Raw genomic sequence first — 23,088 nt, 5'->3', positions numbered from 1 at the left:
AGGTGGGAGAAGATGGTAGGGAACACCCAATTGTGTATCTATCTCGTAAGCTAGCTGACCGAGAGATAGCCTATGCCACTATTGAGAAGGAGTGTCTAGCCATAGTCTGGGCCTTAAAGAAACTACAACCTTATCTCTATGGTAAAGAATTCACTATTATTACTGACCATAACCCGTAAAATTGGCTAAATAGAACCTCAGGGGAAAATGGGAGGTTGTTGAGGTGGAGTTTAGCGTTACAAGGTTTCAACTTTTCTATTTCTCACAAAAAGGGACGAGACTATCACAACGCTGACGGGTAATCCAGATGTGAGGAAACAAATGCCAAACTTCGCAGACCTTCGGGCCGAGACAACAGTTAGGACTCCAACATTGGGATCATGCCTATCTCCTCGATTTAAGAAGGGGGAGGTATGTGAGGAGACCAGGGAAAGGGATGTCTAGGACTTGCTTTCATGTTAAAAAGGAAAGAGTTAATTCTATGGCCCAAGTTCTGAGTTCTTAAATTGAAGCCCTCAGTCTGCAGAAGTCCCACACAGGAAGTATCCCAGAAGCAGACAGCAAGGGAGTGTTCCTTTTAGAAAAGCCCTCCTCCTTCCCCTCTGGAAAGACTGACAGCATGATCCACCAATCTAAAAGGAGGAGAGAGAAGGAACCAGCAAGGGAGAATTGTGGGAGTGAGGAAGTTGCTGGGAGGAAGAGACTGTGTGTGTGGAGGTGATGGTGCACAGCTAGACTCACTGGAGGTTGGGGTGTCGTCCCCTCTCAGTGTCATCAGTGACTAGCCACTCTGTGTGCCCTGCTGCAGCTGTCATTGCTACCCAGGACTGGAGGAGATACAGAGCAGCTGGTAAGGACTTTGCTGAACTCTGAGTGGACATTATTAGTATAACCCTGGTTGCTGTTCACTGGATTTCTGGGTCTCCCTGAATAAAGATCACCTTTTTTTTCATTATAACCCGCTCCACAGTGTGATCCCCAGGATACCCAGGTCACCCGGTATCCTCACAGATACTCTTCCTGTTCTCCTTAGAGGATCATACCAGTAGGTGGATAAAAAGGTTAATACAGGTTGAGTATCCCATATCCAAATATTCCGAAATACGGAATATTCCGAAATACGGACTTTTTTGAGTGAGAGTGAGATAGTGAAACCTTTGTTTTTTGATGGCTCAATGTACTCAAACTTTCTTTAATACACAAAGTTATTAAACATATTGTATTAAATGACCTTCAGGCTGTGTGTATAAGGTGTATATGAAACATAAATTAATTGTGTGAATGTAAACACACTTTGTTTAATGCACAAAGTTATACAAAATATTGGCTAAAATGACCTTCAGGCTGTGTGTATAAGGGCCCTCATTCCGAGTCGTTCGCTCGGTATTTTTCTTCGCATCGCAGCGTTTTTCTGCTTAGTACGCATGCGCAATGTTCGCACTGCGACTGCGCCAAGTAATTTTGCTATGAAGATAGTATTTTTACTCACGGCTTTTTCTTCGCTCCGGCGATCGTAGTGTGATTGACAGGAAATGGGTGTTACTGGGCGGAAACACGGCGTTTTATGGGCGTGTGGATAAAAACGCTACCGTTTCCGGAAAAAACGCGGGAGTGGCTGGAGAAACGGAGGAGTGTCTGGGCGAAAGCTGGGTGTGTTTGTGACGTCAAACCAGGAACGACAAGCACTGAACTGATCGCAGATGCCGAGTAAGGTTGAAGCTACTCAGAAACTGCTAAGTAGTTTGTAATCGCAATATTGCGAATACATCGTTCGCAATTTTAAGAAGCTAAGATTCACTCCCAGTAGGCGGCGGCTTAGCGTGTGTAACTCTGCTAAAATCGCCTTGCGAGCGAACAACTCGGAATGAGGGCCAAGATGTATATGTAACATAAATGCATTCTGTGCTTAGATTTAGGTCCCATCACCATGATATCTCATTATGGTATGCAATTATTCCAAAATACGGAAAAATCCGATATCCAAAATACCTCTGGTCCCAAGCATTTTGGATAAGGGATACTCAACCTGTAATACTTAAAAAAAGGTATAGTATAGTATAGTATAGACCAGGGGCGGCCAGACTTTTGGAGTCGGTGATCTACTGTGAAAGCTAAAAAGCTTTTGTGATCTACCTAGGAGGAATAATAGCGCGCGCCGCAAAAAGGGGCATGACAAAAAGTGGGCGTGGTATAACAAAAAGTGGGCGTGGTATAACTTAAAAAAGGGACGTAGCCTTGCTGCACAGAGTATAATGACTGTCTCGCACGAAATAACACATTGGCCCCCACAGGTAAAAACCTCAAACACATATGCCCCCACAGTGCCAGATACACATGCCCCCACAGTGCCAGATACAGATATGCCCCCACAGTGCCATGTGCCCACAGTGCCAGATATGCCCCCACAGTGCCAGATACACATGCCCCCACAGTGCCATGTGCCCACAGTGCCAGATATGCCTCCACAGTGCCAGATACAGATATGCCCCCACAGTGCCATGTGCCCACAGTGCCAGATATGCCCCCACAGTGCCAGATATGCCCCCACAGTGCCAGATACAGATATGCCCCCACAGTGCCATGTGCCCACAGTGCCAGATATGCCCCCACAGTGCCAGATACAGATATGCCCCCACAGTGCCATGTGCCCACAGTGCCAGATATGCCCCCACAGTGCCAGATACAGATATGCCCCCACAGTGCCATGTGCCCACAGTGCCAGATATGCCCCCACAGCACCAGATTACAGATATGCCCCCACAGTGCCAGATATGCCCCCACAGTGCCATGTGCCCGCAGAGCCAGATATGCCCCTAGTGCCACATATGACCCCACAGTGCCAGATATGCCCCACATTGCCAGATATGCCCCCACTGAGCCATGTGCCCACAATGCCAGATATGCCCCCATAGAAGAGCTCACCGTTGCTGTGTGGAGAGCGCAGCGCGCGCTTCTCCTGTCTGCCGCCCTGCTTCTCAGTCTGGTCTCCGGCGGTGACGGCAGCGTGTATAGCTCAAATCAGGCGCCGGTCCGCGAGCTCTCATTGGCTAACGAACCGGCACCTGATTTGAGCTATACACTCGGCCGTCACTGCCGCAGACCAGACTGAGGAGGCAGAGCGGCATGCAGGAGAGGCGCGGCTTCGGGTGGCTGGGCGGCGGATCGCGATCGACTGTTTGGCCACCCCTGGTATAGACCATGGGTCTTCAACCTATAGCCCTCCAGCTGCTGTGGAACTACACATCCCATCAAACCCTGCCTCAGTTATAACATGCCTTAATAGCAAAACTGTGGCAGGGCATGCAGGGATGTGTAGTTCCACAGCAGCTGGAGGGCCACAGGTTGAAGACCCATGGTATAGACAATGATGGCTTTAAGGCTCCTGTTAGAAGTCAAACATGTGCTCACCTGAAGTAGTGGCTGTGGGCACTGTGTAGGGGAAGTGATGGGCGTCTGCCAGCATTTTGTTTATATTTTCTCAGACTGAAGCATCTTAAGTACTATAGGCGGAAGCTGCTTTCACTCTTCGTGTTTACACATAGGCAGTTTTGCCTGGGAGCCTCGGGCAAAACAACAAATAACAAAACAAAGAGCTAATTACTTCTGAAAGAAAATTTCAAAACCTCAACAAGCAAGGTAGCGCTATCTAGCTACCAGACTGGAAAGCAGATTCGGAGAAATGATTCTAAATTGCACAGGCATAATTCTAAGTAAGTCCTATTTATTTTTATATACTGTAGTGTCAGAAAATGTGGGGTTGGCATTTGGACGTGGGGTCCCCCATGCCTGTTCTGGCTGGGCTGTCTCAGGGTATCACCATTTAAATACACAGTCACTTTTTATATCATGTTTGTCTATTATTTATGTATGCACATTTATTTCACATACTCTCTACCTTTAAACTCATAGGGGTAAATTTACTAAGATTCGTATTTTCCCGTTTCAGGTCAAAGTTCAATCACGAATGACATCGAAAGTGTAAAACTGCAACTTTTTGAATTTATTACGACTAATTTACTAAGCTGTCGTATTCGGGTTTTTCTTTTGTTCCGATGTCGATGTCATTCGTGGTTTTTTTTCTATTTTTACGGCAGTGATTAGCAAAACACTGCCGACTTTTTTACAATGAATCTCGGCCGGATCTGTGTGATCCGTGCTGGGGTTTTTTTTTTTTGTTTTTTTTAAATTAAACACTGCAAAATATTTAAAAAAAAATTGCGTGGGGTCCCCCCTCCTAAGCATAACCAGCCTCGGGCTCTTTGAGCCGATCCTGGTTGCAGAAATATGGGGAAAAAAATGACAGGGGTTCCCCCATATTTAAGCAACCAGCATCGGGCTCTGCGCCTGGTCCTGGTTCCAAAAATACGGGGGACAAAAAGAGTAGGGGTCCCCCGTATTTTTAAAACCAGCACCGGGCTCCACTAGCTGGACAGATAATGCCACAGCCGGGGGTCACTTTGATATAGTGCCCTGCGGCCGTGGCATCAAAAATCCAACTAGTCACCCCTGGCCGGGGTACCCTGGGGGAGTGGGGACCCCTTCAATCAAGGGGTCCCCCCCCCAGCCACCAAAGGGCCAGGGGTGAAGCCCGAGGCTGTCCCCCCCCCATCCAATGGGCTGCGGATGGGGAGGCTGATAGCCTTTTGTGATAATGAAAAGATATTGTTTTTAGTAGCAGTACTACAAGTCCCAGCAAGCCTCCCCCGCATGCTGGTACTTGGAGAACCACAAGTACCAGCATGCGGCGGAAAAACGGGCCCGCTGGTACCTGTAGTACTACTACTAAAAAAATACCCAAAAAAACACAAGACACACACACCGTGAAAGTATAATTTTATTACATACATACACACATACATACATACTTACCTTATGTTCCCACGCAGGTCGGTCCTCTTCTCCAGTAGAATCCAAGGGGTACCTGTTGAAGAAATTAGACTCACGAGATCCAGGGGCCCAGGGTCCTCGGAGAAATCCTTTGTAATCCACGTACTTGAAAAAAAAAAAAAAAACGCTTACCCGAGCCACGCACTAAAAGGGGACCCATGTTTGCACATGGATCCCCTTTTCCCGACTGCCAGAAAACCCACTCTGACTGATGTCTAAGTGGGTTTCCTCAGCCAATCAGGGAGCGCCACGTTGTAGCACTCTCCTGATCGGCTGTGTGCTCCTGTCCTGACTGACAGGCAGCACACGGCAGTGTTACAATGTAGCGCCTATGCGCTACATTGTAACCAATGGTGGGAACTTTCTGCTCAGCGGTGACGTCACTTTAGGTCAACCGCAGGGCAGAAAGTTCCCACCATTGGTTACAATGGAGCGCATAGGCGCTACATTGTAACACTGCCGTGTGCTGCCTGTCAGTCAGGACAGGAGCACACAGCCGATCAGGAGAGTGCTACAACGTGGCGCTCCCTGATTGGCTGAGGAAACCCACTTAGACATCAGTCAGAGTGGGTTTTCTGGCAGTCGGGAAAAGGGGATCCATGTGCAAACATGGGTCCCCTTTTAGTGCGTGGCTCGGGTAAGCGTTTTTTTTTTTTTTTTTTCAAGTACGTGGATTACAAAGGATTTCTCCGAGGACCCTGGGCCCCTGGATCTCGTGAGTATAATTTCTTCAACAGGTACCCCTTGGATTCTACTGGAGAAGAGGACCGACCTGCGTGGGAACATAAGGTAAGTATGTATGTATGTGTGTATGTATGTAATAAAATTATACTTTCACGGTGTGTGTGTCTTATGTTTTTTTGGGTATTTTTTTAGTAGTAGTACTACAGGTACCAGCGGGCCCGTTTTTCCGCCGCATGCTGGTACTTGTGGTTCTCCAAGTACCAGCATGCGGGGGAGGCTTGCTGGGACTTGTAGTACTGCTACTAAAAACAATATCTTTTCATTATCACAAAAGGCTATCAGCCTCCCCATCCGCAGCCCATTGGATGGGGGGGGGACAGCCTCGGGCTTCACCCCTGGCCCTTGGGTGGCTGGGGGGGGACCCCTTGATTGAAGGGGTCCCCACTCCCCCAGGGTACCCCGGCCAGGGGTGACTAGTTGGATTTTTGATGCCACGGCCGCAGGGCACTATATCAAAGTGACCCCCGGCTGTGGCATTATCTGTCCAGCTAGTGGAGCCCGGTGCTGGTTTTAAAAATACGGGGGACCCCTACTCTTTTTGTCCCCCGTATTTTTGGAACCAGGACCAGGCGCAGAGCCCGATGCTGGTTGCTTAAATATGGGGGAACCCCTGTCAATTTTTTCACCATATTTCTGCAACCAGGATCGGCTCAAAGAGCCCGAGGCTGGTTATGCTTAGGAGGGGGGACCCAACGCAATTTTTTTAAATAAAATAACAACTTTCCCACCCCTTCCCACTGATATACATGCATGGATCTCATGGATCCCTGCATGCCTATCCAATCACGGAAAAAAAAAGTAGGTCTGTTTTTTTTTAGCACTTTTTTACGAGTTGTAATTTTTCACGGCAGTGTTTGTTTTTTTTTTGCTGTGCACTTCTTAGTAAATGACCGAGATTCATACTTAAACAGCCGCGTTTTGACCGATGGTGTATTCATTCGTGATTTTTTTCTTGGACTTCAAAATATTACGAATGCCCTCATCACTGCCGTGATTATTGCTTAGTAAATTACCGAGATGACACTTTGATGAAAAAACGGCATCTCGGTCAAAATCGGGAGCTTAGTAAATTTACCCCATAGTAGGGACCTTTGATAATGTCGATTATCTTTACAGGAATAAAAGCTATACCTTATACACACGTAGAATACACTTTACCATGGAGCCGCTGCGGCCGCTAAACCTAGTACACACGCTACGTACTTTATACACTGTTTGCGTATAGAGTCCCGTATCACTGTACGGACTTAGCGTACAAACGCCGCGCTGGGGGTACAAAGTACACACAGTGCGCACACACCCAGAGATACACTTTAAACCATGGGTCTTCATCCTGTGGCCCTCCAGCTGCTGTGAAACTACACATCCCAGCATGCCCTGCTACAGTTTTGCTATTAAGGTATGCTAAAACTGAGGCAGGGCATGCTGGGATGTGTAGTTCCACAGCAGCTGGAGGGTCGCAGGTTGAAGACCCATGCTTTAAACCTTCACAGTAATGCAATGCAATGATATTACACTTTAAACCTTATACAGCAATGCAGTGTGATGCTATTACACTTTAAACCTTAGCAGGGCAATGAGCACTCGACACCAATTGTGAGTTTACCGCTGGGTTCCGACACCACAGTGGATTATTTCTGAAGGGGGGTTTACAATACAAATTATACACTACAATTAGTAATGAGTGGGTTCGGTTTCTCGGAAACCGAACCCCCCCGAACTTCACCCTTTTTACACAGGTCCGAGGCATACTCGGATTCTTCCGTATGGCTTGGTTAACCCGAGCGTGCCCGAACGTCATCATCCCGCTGTCGGATTCTTGCGAGATTCAGATTCTATATAAGCAGCCGCGCGTCGCCGCCATTTTCACTCGTGCATTGGAAATGTTAGGGAGAGGACGTGGCTGGCGTCCTCTCCGTGTATTGTTGATGCAAATATTTGTGCTTGCTTTACTTATTGCTTAATTGTGGGGACTGGGGAGCAGCTGTATATTAATATAGGAGGAGTATAGTGCAGAGTTTTGCTGATCAGTGACCACCAGTTTTATCCGTTCTCTGCATGAAAAAAACGCTCCTTATCTGTGCTCAGTGTGCTGCATATATCTGTGCTCACACTGCTTAATTGTGGGGACTGGGAAGCAGCTGTATTATATAGCAGGAGTACAGTGCAGAGTTTTGCTGACAGTGACCACTAGTATACGTTGTCTGCCTGAAAAACACTCCATATCTGTGCTCAGTGTGCTGCTTTATTGTGGGGATTGGGGACCACCAGTATAATATTATATAGGAGGAGTACAGTGCAGAGTTTTGCTGACCAGTGACCACCAGTATACGTTGTCTGCCTGAAAAACACTCCATATCTGTGCTGCATTGTAGACAGTATATAGTAGGAGTACAGTGCATAATTTTGCTGACCACCAGTATATAATATATAGGAGTACGGTACAGAAGGCCACTGCTGTACCTACCTCTGTGTCGTCAAGTATACTATCCATCCATACCTGTGGTGCATTTCAGTTTTGCACAGTTTGCTGACCACCAGTATATAATATATAGCATTACGGTACAGTAGGCCACTGCTGTACCTACCTCTGTGTCGTCAAGTATACTATCCATCGATACCTGTGGTGCATTTCAGTTTTGCACAGTTTGCTGACCACCAGTATATAATATATAGCATTATGGTACAGTAGGCCACTGCTGTACCTACCTCTGTGTCGTCAAGTATACTATCCATCTACATTCTATACCTGTGGTGCATTTTAGTTTTGCAATTTGCTGACACAGTGACCACCAGTATATATAGCAGTACGGTACAGAAGGCCACTGCTGTACCTACCTCTGTATCGTCAAGTATACTATCCATCTAGATTCTATACCTGTGGTGCATTTCAGTTGTGCAGTTTGCTGACACAGTGACCACCAGTATATATAGCAGTACGGTACGGAAGGCCACTGCTGTACCTATCTCTGTGTCGTCAAGTATACTATCCATCTACATTCTATACCTGTGGTGCATTTTAGTTTTGCAGTTTGCTGACACAGTGACCACCAGTATATATAGCAGTATGGTACGGAAGGCCACTGCTGTACCTACCTCTGTGTCGTCAAGTATACTATCCATCTACATTCTATACCTGTGGTTCAATTTAGTTTTGCAGTTTGCTGACACAGTGACCACCAGCATATATAGCAGTACGGTACGGAAGGCCACTGCTGTACCTACCTCTGTGTCGTCAAGTATACTATCCATCTACATTCTATACCTGTGGTGCATTTTAGTTTTGCAGTTTGCTGACACAGTGACCACCAGTATATATAGCAGTACGGTACGGAAGGCCACTGCTGTACCTACCTCTGTGTCGTCAAGTATACTATCCATCTACATTCTATACCTGTGGTGCATTTCAGTTGTGCGCAGTATATATAGTAGTAGGCCATTGCTATTGATACTGGCATATAATTCCACACATTAAAAAATAGAGAACAAAAATGTGGAGGGTAAAATAGGGAAAGATCAAGATCCACTTCCACCTCGTGCTGAAGCTGCTGCCACTAGTCATGGCCGAAACGATGAAATGCCATCAACGTCGTCTGCCAAGGCCGATGCCCAATGTCATAGTAGAGAGCATGTAAAATCCAAAAAACAAAAGTTCAGTAAAATGACCCAAAAATCAAAATTAAAAGCGTCTGAGGAGAAGCGTAAACTTGCCAATATGCCATTTACGACACGGAGTGGCAAGGAACGGCTGAGGCCCTGGCCTATGTTCATGGCTAGTGGTTCAGATTCACATGAGGATGGAAGCACTCATCCTCTCGCTAGAAAAATGAAAAGACTTAAGATGGCAAAAGCACAGCAAAGAACTGTGCGTTCTTCTAAATCACAAATCCCCAAGGAGAGTCCAATTGTGTCGGTTGCGATGCCTGACCTTCCCAACACTGGACGGGAAGAGCTTGCGCCTTCCACCATTTGCACGCCCCCTGCAAGTACTGGAAGGAGCACCCGCAGTCCAGTTCCTGATAGTCAAATTGAAGATGTCACTGTTGAAGTACACCAGGATGAGGATATGGGTGTTGCTGGCGCTGGGGAGGAAATTGACAAGGAGGATTCTGATGGTGAGGTGGTTTGTTTAAGTCAGGCACCCGGGGAGACACCTGTTGTCCGTGGGACGAATATGGCCATTGACATGCCTGGTCAAAATACAAAAAAAATCAGCTCTTCGGTGTGGAATTATTTCAACACAAATGCGGACAACAGTTGTCAAGCCGCGTGTTGCCTTTGTCAAGCTGTAATAAGTAGGGGTAAGGACGTTAACCACCTAGGAACAGCCTCCCTTATACGTCACCTGGACCGCATTCATCAGAAGTCAGTGACAAGTTCAAAAACTTTGGGTGATAGCGGAAGGAGTCCACTGACAACTAAATCCCTTCCTCTTGTAACCAAGCTCCTGCAAACCACACCACCAACTCCCTCAGTGTCAATTTCCTCCTTACACAGGAAAGCCAATAGTCCTGCAGGCCATGTCACTGGCAAGTCTGACGAGTCCTCTCCTGCCTTGGATTCCTCCGATGCATCCTTGAGTGTAACGCCTACTGCTGCTGGCGCTGCTGTTGTTGCTGCTGGGAGTCGATCGTCATCCCAGAGGGGAAGTCGGAAGACCACTTGTACTACTTCCAGTAAGCAATTGACTGTCCAACAGTCCTTTGCGAGGAAGATGAAATATCACAGCAGTCATCCTGCTGCAAAGCGGATAACTCAGGCCTTGGCAGCCTGGGCGGTGAGAAACGTGCGTCCGGTATCCACCATTAATTCAGAGGCAACTAGAGACTTGATTGAGGTACTGTGTCCCCGGTACCAAATACCATCTAGGTTCCATTTCTCTAGGCAGGCGATACCGAAAATGTACACAGACCTCAGAAAAAGAGTCACCAGTGTCCTAAAAAATGCAGTTGTACCCAATGTCCACTTAACCACGGACATGTGGACAAGTGGAGCAGGGCAGACTCAGGACTATATGACTGTGACAGCCCACTGGGTAGATGTATTGCCTCCCGCAGCAAGAACAGCAGTGGCGGCACCAGTAGCAGCATCTCGCAAACGCCAACTCGTTCCTAGGCAGGCTACGCTTTGTATCACCGCTTTCCAGAAGAGGCACACAGCTGACAACCTCTTACGGAAACTGAGGAACATCATCGCAGAATGGCTTACCCCAATTGGACTCTCCTGGGGATTTGTGACATCGGACAATGCCACCAATGTTGTGCGTGCATTACATCTGGGCAAATTCCAGCACGTCCCATGTTTTGCACATACATTGAATTTGGTGGTGCAGAATTATTTAAAAAACGACAGGGGCGTGCAAGAGATGCTGTCGGTGGCCCGAAGAATTGCGGGCCACTTTCGGCATTCAGCCACCGTGTGCCGAAGACTTGAGCACCACCAAACATTCCTGAACCTGCCCTGCCATCATCTGAAGCAAGAGGTGGTAACGAGGTGGAATTCAACCCTCTATATGCTTCAGAGGATGGAGGAGCAGCAAAAGGCCATTCAAGCCTATACATCTGCCCACGATATAGTCAAAGGAGGGGGAATGCACCTGACTCAAGCGCAGTGGAGAATGATTTCAACGTTGTGCAAGGTTCTGCAACCCTTTGAACTTGCCACACGTGAAGTCAGTTCAGACACTGCCAGCGTGAGTCAGGTCATTCCCCTCATCAGGCTTTTGCAGAAGAAGCTGGAGACATTGAAGGAGGAGCTAAAACAGAGCGATTCCGCTAGGCATGTGGTACTTGTGGATGGAGCCCTTAATTCGCTTAACCAGGATTCACGGGTGGTCAATCTGTTGAAATCAGAGCACTACATTTTGGCCACCGTGCTCAATCCTAGATTTAAAACCTATGTTGTATCTCTCTTTCCGGCAGACACAAGTCTGCAGAGGTTCAAAGACCTGCTGGTGAGAAAATTGTCAAGTCAAGCGGAACGTGACCCGTCAACATCTCCTCCTTCACATTCTCCCGCAACTGGGGGTGCGAGGAAAAGGCTAAGAATTCCGAGCCCACCCGCTGGCGGTGATGCAGGGCTGTCTGGAGCGAGTGCTGACATCTGGTCCGGACTGAAGGACCTGCCAACGATTACTGACATGTCGTCTACTGTCACTGCATATGATTCTCTCACCATTGAAAGAATGGTGGAGGATTATATGAGTGACCGCATCCAAGTAGGCACGTCAGACAGTCCGTACGTGGGTGTGGTTCATCAAATTGACAGTGTCTAGGTCGACAATGTTTAGGTTGACCACTATAGGTCGACAGTCACTAGGTCGACATGGATGGAAGGTCGACAGGGTTTCTAGGTCGACATGTGCTAGGTCGACAGGTCTAAAGGTCGACATGAGGATTTATTTATTTTTGGTGTCGTTTTCTTCGTAGAGTGACCGGGATCCCAAATTAGTGCACCGCGTCCCCTCGCATGGCTCGCTTCGCTCGCCATGCTTCGGGCATGGTGCCTTCGCTCCGCTACCGCTTCGCTCGGCACACTTTACCGTTCCAATCGTAGTCCACGTGGATCGTTAAGTATGAAAAAATTCAAAAAAAGAAAAAAAATGTGAAAAACTCATGTTGAACTTTAGACCTGTCGACCTAGCACATGTCGACCTAGAAACACTGTCGACCTTCCATCCATGTCGACCTAGTGACTGTCGACCTATAGTGGTCGATCTAAACATTGTCGACCTAGACACTGTCGATCTTCAGACCGGATCCCCCGTACGTATACTGGCAGGAAAAAGAGGCAATTTGGAGGCCCTTGCACAAATTGGCTTTATTCTACCTAAGTTGCCCTCCCTCCAGTGTGTACTCCGAAAGAGTGTTTAGTGCAGCCGCTCACCTTGTCAGCAATCGGCGTACGAGGTTACTTCCAGAAAATGTGGAGGAGATGATGTTCATCAAAATGAATTATAATCAATTCCTCCGTGGAGACATTCACCAGCAGCAATTGCCTCCAGAAAGTACACAGGGACCTGAGATGGTGGATTCCAGTGGGGACGAATTAATAATCTGTGAGGAGGGGGATGTACACAGTGAAAGGGGTGAGGAATCGGAGGATGATGATGAGGTGGACATCTTGCCTCTGTAGAGCCAGTTTGTGCAAGGAGAGATTGATTGCTTCTTTTTTTGGTGGGGGCCCAAACCAACCAGTCATTTCAGTCACAGTCGTGTGGCAGACCCTTGTCGCTGAAATGATGGGTTCGTTAAAGTGTGCATGTCCTGTTTATACAACATAACGGTGGGTGGGAGGGTCCAAGGACAATTCCATCTTGCACCTCTTTTTTCTTTCATTTTTCTTTGCATCATGTGCTGTTTGGGGACTATTTTTTTTAAGTGCCATCCTGTCTGACACTGCAATGCCACTCCTAGATGGGCCAGGTGTTTGTGTCGGCCACTTGGGTCGCTTAGTTTAGTCACACAGCTACCTCATTGCGCCTCTTTTTTTCTTTGCATCATGTGCTGTTTGGGGACAATTTTTTTAATCTGCCATCATGTCTGACACTGCAGTGCCACTCCTAGATGGGCCAGGTGTTTGTGTAGGCCACTTGGGTCGCTTAGCTTAGTCACACAGCGACCTTGGTGCGCCTCTTTTTTTCTTTGCATCATGTGCTGTTTGGGGACAATTTTTTTGAAGTGCCATCCTTCCTGACACTGCAGTGCCACTCCTAGATGGGCCAGGTGTTTGTGTTGGCCACTTGGGTCGCTTAGCTTAGTCACACAGCGACCTTGGTGCGCCTCTTTTTTTCTTTGCATCATGTGCTGTTTGGGGACAATTTTTTTGAAGTGCCATCCTGCCTGACACTGCAGTGCCACTCCTAGATGGGCCAGGTGTTTGTGTCGGCCACTTGTGTTGCTTAGCTTAGTCACACACCGACCTCATTGCGCCCAGTGACGGATTTAGCGGGGGGCGATTAGGGCGAACGCCCCCCCTACATATACCGGCAGCGGGATGGAGGCCGGGTCCCGCCGCGGTATTGGGAACGGGTTGGAGTCTGACGAGCGGTGCAGCGCGGCGGCGGAGGAGGAGAGAGAGGAGCGTCCTGACGTGCGTACAGCGGCCTCTGTTCTGAGCACGCCCCCTCCTCCCTGTACGCGCATCAAGACGCTCTCTCTCTGTCTACGTTCCCTGCCGCACTGCACCGCTCTCCACCCGTTCCCAATACCGCGGCGGGACCCGGCCAGGCCTCTACCTATGAGGAGGTGTGTAGAGGTGTGTGTGTAGAGGTGTGTGTGTGTGTAGAGGTGTGTGTGTGTTTTTCTCTTCTCCCTGCATTATTTTGCCTCAATTAGTGTGCATTTTGCATCATTCGTCTCATACATTGTGCTATAACGTTAATTTTGCCTCATACAGGGTGCTATAACGTTAATTTTGCCTCATACAGTATACTATAATGTGAATTTTGCCTCATACAGTGTGCTATAACGTTAATTTTGCCTCATACAGTGTACTATAATGTGAATTTTGCCTCATACAGTGTGCTATAACGTTAATTTTGCCTCATACAGTGTACTATAATGTGAATTTTGCCTCAGTCAGTGTGCTACAAGGTGAATTTCGGATCATTCATTGTGCTACAATTTGATTTTTACCTCATTCAGTGTGTGCTACAGTGTGAGTTTCGGATCATTCAGTGTGCTATAATGTGAATTTTGCCTCATTCCACGTGCTATAATGTGAATTTTGGCTCATTCAGTGTGCTATAATGTGAATTTTGGCTCATTCCGCGTGCTATAATGTGAATTTTGGCTCATTCCGCATGCTATAATGTGAATTTCGGCTCATTCTGCGTGCTATAAGGTGAATTTCGGATCATTCACTGTGCTACAATGTGAATTTCGGCTCATTCAGCGTGCTATATGGTGAATTTCGGATCATTCAGTGTGCTACAATGTGAATTTCGGCTCATTCAGTGTGCTACAATGTGAATGTCGGCTCATTCAGTGTGCCACAAGGTGAATTTCAGCTCATTCAGTGTGCTACAATGTGAATTTCGGATCATTCTGTGTGCTACAATGTGAATTTTGGCTCATTCAGTGTGCCACAAGGTGAATTTCTGCTCATTCAGTGTGCTACAATGTGAATTTCGGCTCATTCTGTGTGCTACAATGTGAATTTCGGCTCATTCTGTGTGTTATAATGTGAATTTCGGCTCATTCTGTGTGCTATAATGTGAATTTCAGCTCATTCTGTGTGCTATAATGTGAATTTCAGCTCATACAGTGTGCTATAGTGTGAATTTCGGCTCATTCTGTGTGCTGTAGAAACAGAAGTTGTCGGCAGATAAGAACCACTTGGCCCATCTAGTCTGCCCCTTTTTTTTTTTTTTTTACATTTTTATCTCTAACCTTATCTGATCCTTATTTCTTTGTAAGAATATCCTTATGTCTATCCCATGCATGTTTAAATTGCCCTACTGTCTTAGCCTCTACCACCTCTGATGGAAGGAATGGCGATTCGCCAATCTGTATCACCAGTGCGCAGGGTTCTCTCCACTAACTGGCAACATTTTATTAGTAATGGCAACAATAGGAAATTTTAGAAGCGAACGGGAAGGGCATTACTAAGTGGGAGGGGCTATGATTAGGGGGAGGAGTCATAATTCTTAAACCGCCCCCCCTAAAAGTTAAGTCTAGATCCGCCACTGATTGCGCCTCTTTTTTTCTTTGCATCATGTGCTGTTTGGGGACTATTTTTTTGAAGTGCCATCCTGTCTGACACTGCAATGCCACTCCTAGATGGGCCAGGTGTTTGTGTCGGCCACTTGGGTCGCTTAGCTTAGTCACACAGCTACCTCATTGCGCCTCTTTTTTTCATTGCATCATGTGCTGTTTGGGGACAATTTTTTTAATCTGCCATCGTGTCTGACACTGCAGTGCCACTCCTAGATGGGCCAGGTGTTTGTGTCGGCCACTTGGGTCGCTTAGCTTAGTCACACAGCGACCTTGGTGCGCCTCTTTTTTTCTTTGCATCATGTGCTGTTTGGGGACAATTTTTTTGAAGTGCCATCCTGCCTGACACTGCAGTGCCACTCCTAGATGGGCCAGGTGTTTGTGTCGGCCACTTGTGTTGCTTAGCTTAGTCACACAGCGACCTTGGTGCGCCTCTTTTTTTCTTTGCATCATGTGCTGTTTGGGGACAATTTTTTTGAAGTGCCATCCTGCCTGACACTGCAGTGCCACTCCTAGATGGGCCAGGTGTTTGTGTCAGCCACTTGTGTCGCTTAGCTTAGCCATCCAGCGACCTCGGTGCAAATTTTAGGACTAAAAATAATATTGTGAGGTGTTCAGAATAGACTGAAAATGAGTGTAAATTATGGTTATTGAGGTTAATAATATTATGGGATCAAAATTACCCCCAAATTCTATGATTTAAGCTGTTTTTGAGGGTTTTTTGTAAAAAAAAAAACCGAATCCAAAACACACCCGAATCCGACAAAAATTTTTCAGGGAGGTTTTGCCAAAACGCGTCCGAATCCAAAACACGGCCGCGGAACCGAATCCAAAACCAAAACACAAAACCCGAAAAATGTTCGGTGCACATCACTAACTACAATACAAGACAATATATATAACAGAATAATGGCTACAGTCAATGTACATACGTGGGAATATTCGCGTACGCTTCCTGGTCCAGTCCTCCGTAATCAAATAGATAACGTTGTGAATCTTGTGTCTGGCCGGGCTGCAGCAGGCTTTATTTATACAAGTCTTCCAAAAGCAATACAATGGATACTGTAATCCCTTTGTCCATTGGACACAGGGATGCACTTTTACAGTACAGGAGAGGTCATAGGTTGATTTGAAAAGGTAGGCGATGTCTTTCTCAACTGCTCTTGTGGGTGGTCTCCTCTGGATTCCCGCCGCATACATAATACACAGTAAATACAGTTTATATCTATATTCTGCTTCTGCACATAACTATCCACAGGAACATGCGATCTTCCGCAGACCAACACCGGATTGTTACCCTTAAAATACCCTACAGCTGGATACCAAATACCACCTTATAACCTTAGTCTGTCCCCTCTTATCCTGTAAAGGTGAATCCCTTTGTTCTGCAACCATTTAAACAGCTATAACTTTCTGATGTGGTGCAAGGAGACTATGGGGTAAATTTACTAACATTCGTATTTTCCCGTTTCAGGTCAAAGTTCAATCACGAATGACATCGAAAGTGTAAAACTGCAACTTTTTGAATTTGTTACGACGGATTTACTAAGCTGCCGTATTCGGGTTTTTCTTTTGTTCCGATGTCGATGTCATTCGTGTTTTTTTTTTATTTTCACGGCAGTGATTAGCAAAACACTGCCGACTTTTTTACAATGAATCTCGGCCGGATCTGTGTGATCCGTGCTGGGGTTCAATTTTTTTTTTAATTAAACACTGTAAAATCCAAAAAAAAAATTGCGTGGGGTCCCCCCTCCTAAGCATAACCAGCCTCGGGCTCTTTGAGCCGATCCTGGTTGCAGAAATATGGGGGGAAAATTGACAGGGGTTCCCCCATATTTAAGCAACCAGCATCGGGCTCTGCGCCTGGTCCTGGTTCCAAAAATACGGGGGACAAAAAGAGTAGGGGTCCCCCGTATTTTTAAAACCAGCACCGGGCTCCACTAGCTGGACAGATAATGCCACAGCCGGGGGTCACTTTGATATAGTGCCCTGCGGCCGTGGCATCAAAAATCCAACTAGTCACCCCTGGCCGGGGTACCCTGGGGGAGTGGGGACCCCTTCAATCAAGGGGTCCCCCCCCAGCCACCCAAGGGCCAGGGGTGAAGCCCGAGGCTGTCCCCCCCCATCCAATGGGCTGCGGATGGGGAGGCTGATAGCCTTTTGTGATTGTTATGCACACCAGTGCCAGCAGGAAAGTACTGGTGTCAGAACTGTTATGCACTCCAGTGTCTGCAGGAATGTACTGGTGTTTGAACTGTTATGCAAAACAGATGGACTCACAGACAAACTGGGGGATATGACATAACGTACACAGAAGGTGATAGGGTAACAAAATACACACAAAGTGAACAGAGAAGCCCAGAGGCTAAGGATCTGGGTATCTCCCTTGTATTAGAACTGCTAAGATGGAAAAAGCAAGATGTTGTGTTTTAATACGTAGAGTACCCGAAATGCTGTTGCTAAGGGCAACAGCAAAACCCTAAAGGGTTACCAACGGGTGTGGCAGTAAACTCCTTGGTCAGAGATGGAATGATAGACACAAGGAGAATCTCCACAATCCTAATTCTCACTTGCAGTGCACAGGTTTTAGCTTACTGCCACTAAACTGACCCCTGACACCTAGCACAGTGAGACAGGATTAGACAGGCAAGTCTTAGAATACAGCCGCAAACTTGCTAAGTTCACAGAGTAGTAACAGAACCCCAGCAAGCTAAACGACTGACTCCAGTCTTACTGCTAGGTCTGGATTGGCAGAGTGTAATACCAAATTCCCAGGCCTATTTGCAGTAAGCAACAAACAAATACAAAGCTACACAGTACTGGCTAACGTTCATGAACTGACTAACCAACAAAGATTCAGCATCATCTGCTTACCCTGAAAAGAGGCCTTATAAAGCAGGTGCTGTCCACGCCCCACTCAGACCTCACAGACTGTGAGCACAAAAACCAGCACCGGATCCCCTGCCGTGCACAGAGCCTATAACCACTGCACAGCAAAAGACCCGAACCGGAGTATCAGCTGCGCTCAGGTTACTCCACTAGCACTTGTCTCCCGGTTGCCATGACGACGTGGCAGCACAGGGCAGGAGACCCTAACAGTGATAATGAAAAGATATTGTTTTTAGTAGCAGTACTACAAGGCCCAGCAAGCCTCCCCCGCATGCTGGTACTTGGAGAACCACAAGTACCAGCATGCGACGGAAAAACGGGCCCGCTGGTACCTGTAGTACTACTACTAAAAAAATACCCAAAAAAAGACAAGACACACACACCGTGAAAGTAAAGATTTATTACACACATGCACACAAACATACATACATACTTACCTTATGTTCACACGCAGGTCGGTCCTCTTCTCCAGTAGAATCCAAGGGGTACCTGTTGAATAAATTCTACTCACCAGATCGCGGGTCCCAGGGTCCTCGGGGCATCCTTTTGTAATCCACGTACTTGCATAAAATAACAAAACGGAAAGCCGAGCCACGAACTGAAAGGGGCCCCATGTTTTCACATGGGACTCCTTACCCCGAATGCCAGAAACCCACTCTGACTGATGTCTAAGTGGGTTTCTTCAGCCAATCAGGTAGCGCCACGTTGTAGCACTCTCCTGATCGGCTGTGTGCTCCTGTACTGAGTGACAGGCGGCACACGGCAGTGTTACAATGTAGCGCCTATGCGCTCCATTGTAACCAATGGTGGGAACTTTCTGCCCTGCGGTTGACCTAAAGTGACGTCACCGCTGAGCAGAAAGTTCCCACCATTGGTTACAATGGAGCGCATAGGCGCTACATTGTAACACTGCCGTGTGCCGCCTGTCAGACAGTACAGGAGCACACAGCCGATCAGGAGGGTGCTACAACGTAGCACTCCCTGATTGGCTGAAGAAACCCACTTAGACATCAGTCAGAGTGGGTTTCTGGCATTCGGGGAAAGGAGTCCCATGTGAAAACATGGGGCCCCTTTCAGTTCGTGGCTCGGCTTTCCGTTTTCTTATTTTATGCAAGTACGTGGATTACAAATGGATGCCCCGAGGACCCTGGGACCCGCGATCTGGTGAGTAGAATTTATTCAACAGGTACCCCTTGGATTCTACTGGAGAAGAGGACCGACCTGCGTGTGAACATAAGGTAAGTATGTATGTATGTTTGTGTGCATGTATGTAATAAATCTTTACTTTCACGGTGTGTGTGTCTTGTCTTTTTTTGGGTATTTTTTTAGTAGTAGTACTACAGGTACCAGCGGGCCCGTTTTTCCGTCGCATGCTGGTACTTGTAGTTCTCCAAGTACCAGCATGCGGGGGAGGCTTGCTGGGACTTGTAGTACTGCTACTAAAAACAATATCTTTTCATTATCACAAAAGGCTATCAGCCTCCCCATCCGCAGCCCATTGGATGGGGGGGGACAGCCTCGGGCTTCACCCCTGGCCCTTGGGTGGCTGGGGGGGGGGGACCCCTTGATTGAAGGGGTCCCCACTCCCCCAGGGTACCCCGGCCAGGGGTGACTAGTTGGATTTTTGATGCCACGGCCGCAGGGCACTATATCAAAGTGACCCCCGGCTGTGGCATTATCTGTCCAGCTAGTGGAGCCCGGTGCTGGTTTTAAAAATACGGGGGACCCCTACTCTTTTTGTCCCCCGTATTTTTGGAACCAGGACCAGGCGCAGAGCCCGATGCTGGTTGCTTAAATATGGGGGAACCCCTGTCAATTTTTTCCCCATATTTCTGCAACCAGGATCGGCTCAAAGAGCCCGAGGCTGGTAATGCTTAGGAGGGGGGACCTCACGCAATTTTTTTAAAGAAAATAACCACTTTCCCACCCCTTCCCACTGATATACATGCACGGATCTCATGGATCCGTGCATGCCTATCCAATCACGAAAAAAAAAAGCAGGTCTGTTTTTTTAAAGCACTTTTTTACGAGTTGTAATTTTTCACGGCAGTGTTTGTTTGTTTTTTGCTTTGCACTTCTTAGTAAATGACCGAGATTCATACTTAAACAGCCGCGTTTTGACCGATGGTGTATTCATTCGTAATTTTTTTCTTGGACTTGCAAAAAATTACGAATGCCCTCATCACTGCCGTGATTATTGCTTAGTAAATTACCGAGATGACACTTTGATGAAAAAACGGCATCTCGGTCAAAATCGGGACCTTAGTAAATTTACCCCTATGTGTACATTGTGCACTATTTGGATTAAATATGTGATGTGTTTTGATGGCTCTCCATGCGTACACAAACTCTGCCGTAAATAACCATACCACGCGCCGATGCGCAGGTCCGCCGGAGTGACCATACGCAAATTGCGGATATGTGCACGCACGGCAGAACGAGTGCACGCGCAGTGGGCATGTGTGTGCAGTTTATACGTGCTGTGTGTTCTTCAATATTTTTCGACTTTGACAGTCACATACCTACACTTTATATCACTATTTTTTTAGTGTGATGCCCTGGAGGGGGGTCCTTTCCTGGATCATGTGTCGGGGTTCCCTGCATTCCAGATGTTGGCTCCATAGTGTTAGGGACCTGCTCGACAAGAGGTGACCTGGACAATTGGTGGGCAGGCTGATATCATTGGCCAACGATATACCAACAACCTCTTATGACGTATTATATTTTATTATACTGTAATGATCGTCTAGTACATCTGCACCCCCTTTGTCTGTGGAAAGCAGATTCCAAAGATTACCACTGCTATGTGAGTTGGTGAATTGATCTCTACATAATAGCTGACATGCACTGCCCATCTGGCACTACTAGTGTATGCCAGAAGGGGTGGGCTGGTCTGTTCCCACAGAGATCCGGGCCGGAAATGGGGGCGTGTGCGAGTCCACGACCTCGGACTTGCGGTGCGCCCCCTGCCCCTGCAAGCATCTCCATGGAAATGGGGGCATGCCACGAGTCCACGCCCCCTGACATGCGGCACGCTCACACACATCGTGTCAGCGCGCCCTCCATGACGTGCGCGCACCCCCTCCCCCCCTCTTTGACGTGCGCGAGTCCGTCCTTGGATGTGTCCTTTTATACTATGGCTAAAACCATGAGACTCTGCACAGTGAAAGTCTTTTAGCTCAAAATGTGAAGCTTGTTTACATAACTGAAACAACTGGAAGCGACAAAACTACATTGTTATTATACACTGACAACTGGAGTTTGGAGCGTTTGTACATCTGTGTGTAACTGAGGGGGCTATGTATAAAAACTTAAAGAGTGATAAAGTGGAGAGAGATAAAATGCCAACCAATCAGCTCCTAACTGTCATACTGTCCTGCACTTGTGCCTCTGGCCAATGCGATCGCATTGCATTGGCAGCGAACGCCTCTGCCTGATTGACAGATAGAGGCATTCACGGGGCCATTTTTTGAAGCAGCTGTGTGACATCATATGCAGCCGATCCAATGGAAAAAATTGCGGCGGTGTACCTGGCTGGGAAGTCAGGGGTCGTCCACAGTTGCTGGGCGGGACGGTCAGCATGCTGGGTGGCCTTGCCCTGCGCTGGCCGGCCCCCAGCATGCGATAGAAATAATATTATATGAATATAAATTATTTTACAGTTGCAGTCTTCCTTCTTCAATGGAAATGACAAATAAATAATGCTAATATGTTGCTATATATTATATAACTATATTTCTGGTTTGACGTAGACTATTCAGTTAGCCCCAATGCGTCCCGCTCCACCCCCGATGCAATCACTTATCACGGATTATGCTTTGCATGCCTCAGGCACGCGAAGCATAATCCGCGATAAGTGCCCCTAGACTCGTGATAAGTGCAGCGATAATACATAGGTCCGCGACTTTTTGTGGGAACTATGGTGGTCATTCCGAGTTGTTAGCTAGCTGTTTTCGGTCGCTGCGCTGCGATCAGGCAAAAAAAACGTCACTTCTGTGCATGCGGCGCACGGCGCACGCGCGACATATTTTCACAACAGCCGAAGTAGTTTCACACAAGGTCTAGCGACGCTTTTCAGTCGCACTGCTCGCCGCAGTGATTGACATGAAGTGGGCGTTTCTGGGAGGTAACTGACCGTTTTCTGGGAGTGTGTGGAAAAACGCAGGCATGTCAGATACAAACGCAGGCGTGCCAGGGGAAACGCAGGCGTGGCTGCCCGAACGCAGGGTGTGTTCGTGACGTCAAAACAGGAACGAAATAGTCTGAAGTAGTGATGTGCACCGGAAATTTTTCGGGTTTTGTGTTTTGGTTTTGGATTCGGTTTCGCGGCCGTGTTTTGGATTCGGACGCGTTTTGGCAAAATCTCCCTGAAATTTTTTTGTCGGATTCGGGTGTGTTTTGGATTCGGTATTTTTATACAAAAAACCCTCAAAAACAGCTTAAATCATAGAATTTGGGGGTCATTTTGATCCCATAGTATTATTAACCTCAATAACCATAATTTCCACTCATTTCCAGTCTATTCTGAACACCTCACACCTCACAATATTATTTTTAGTCCTAAAATTTGCACCAAGGTCGCTGGATGACGAAGCTAAGCGACCCAAGTGGCCGACACAAACACCTGGTCCATCTAGGAGTGGCACTGCAGTGTCAGACAGGATAGCAGATTTAAAAATAGTCCCCAAACAGCACATCATGCATAGAAAAAAAGAGGTGCACCAAGGTCGCTGGATGGCTAAGCTAAGCGACCCAAGTGGCCGACACAAACACCTGGCCCTTCTAGGAGTGGCACTGCAGTGTCAGACAGGATTGCACATTTTAAAAATAGTCCCCAAACAGCACATGATGC

General features: G+C 47.3%; 1 long non-coding RNA gene across 1 annotated transcript in view; it reads left to right on the top strand.

The window, feature by feature from the left end:
- Window positions 1–700: 700 nt before the first annotated feature.
- Window positions 701–23,088, top strand: part of LOC135051059 (uncharacterized) — a 78,771-nt gene continuing 56,383 nt past the window's right edge. Inside the window, exon 1 of the long non-coding RNA XR_010242017.1 lies at window positions 701–850. This is a non-coding gene — a long non-coding RNA (uncharacterized LOC135051059). The remainder of the gene's footprint in view (window positions 851–23,088) is intronic.

This window comes from Pseudophryne corroboree, chromosome 2, assembly GCF_028390025.1.
Source record: "Pseudophryne corroboree isolate aPseCor3 chromosome 2, aPseCor3.hap2, whole genome shotgun sequence".
Taxonomy (NCBI): Eukaryota; Metazoa; Chordata; class Amphibia; order Anura; family Myobatrachidae; genus Pseudophryne; species Pseudophryne corroboree.
Note: the sequence above shows the minus strand (reverse complement) of the source record. Positions and strands in the feature narration are given on the sequence as shown.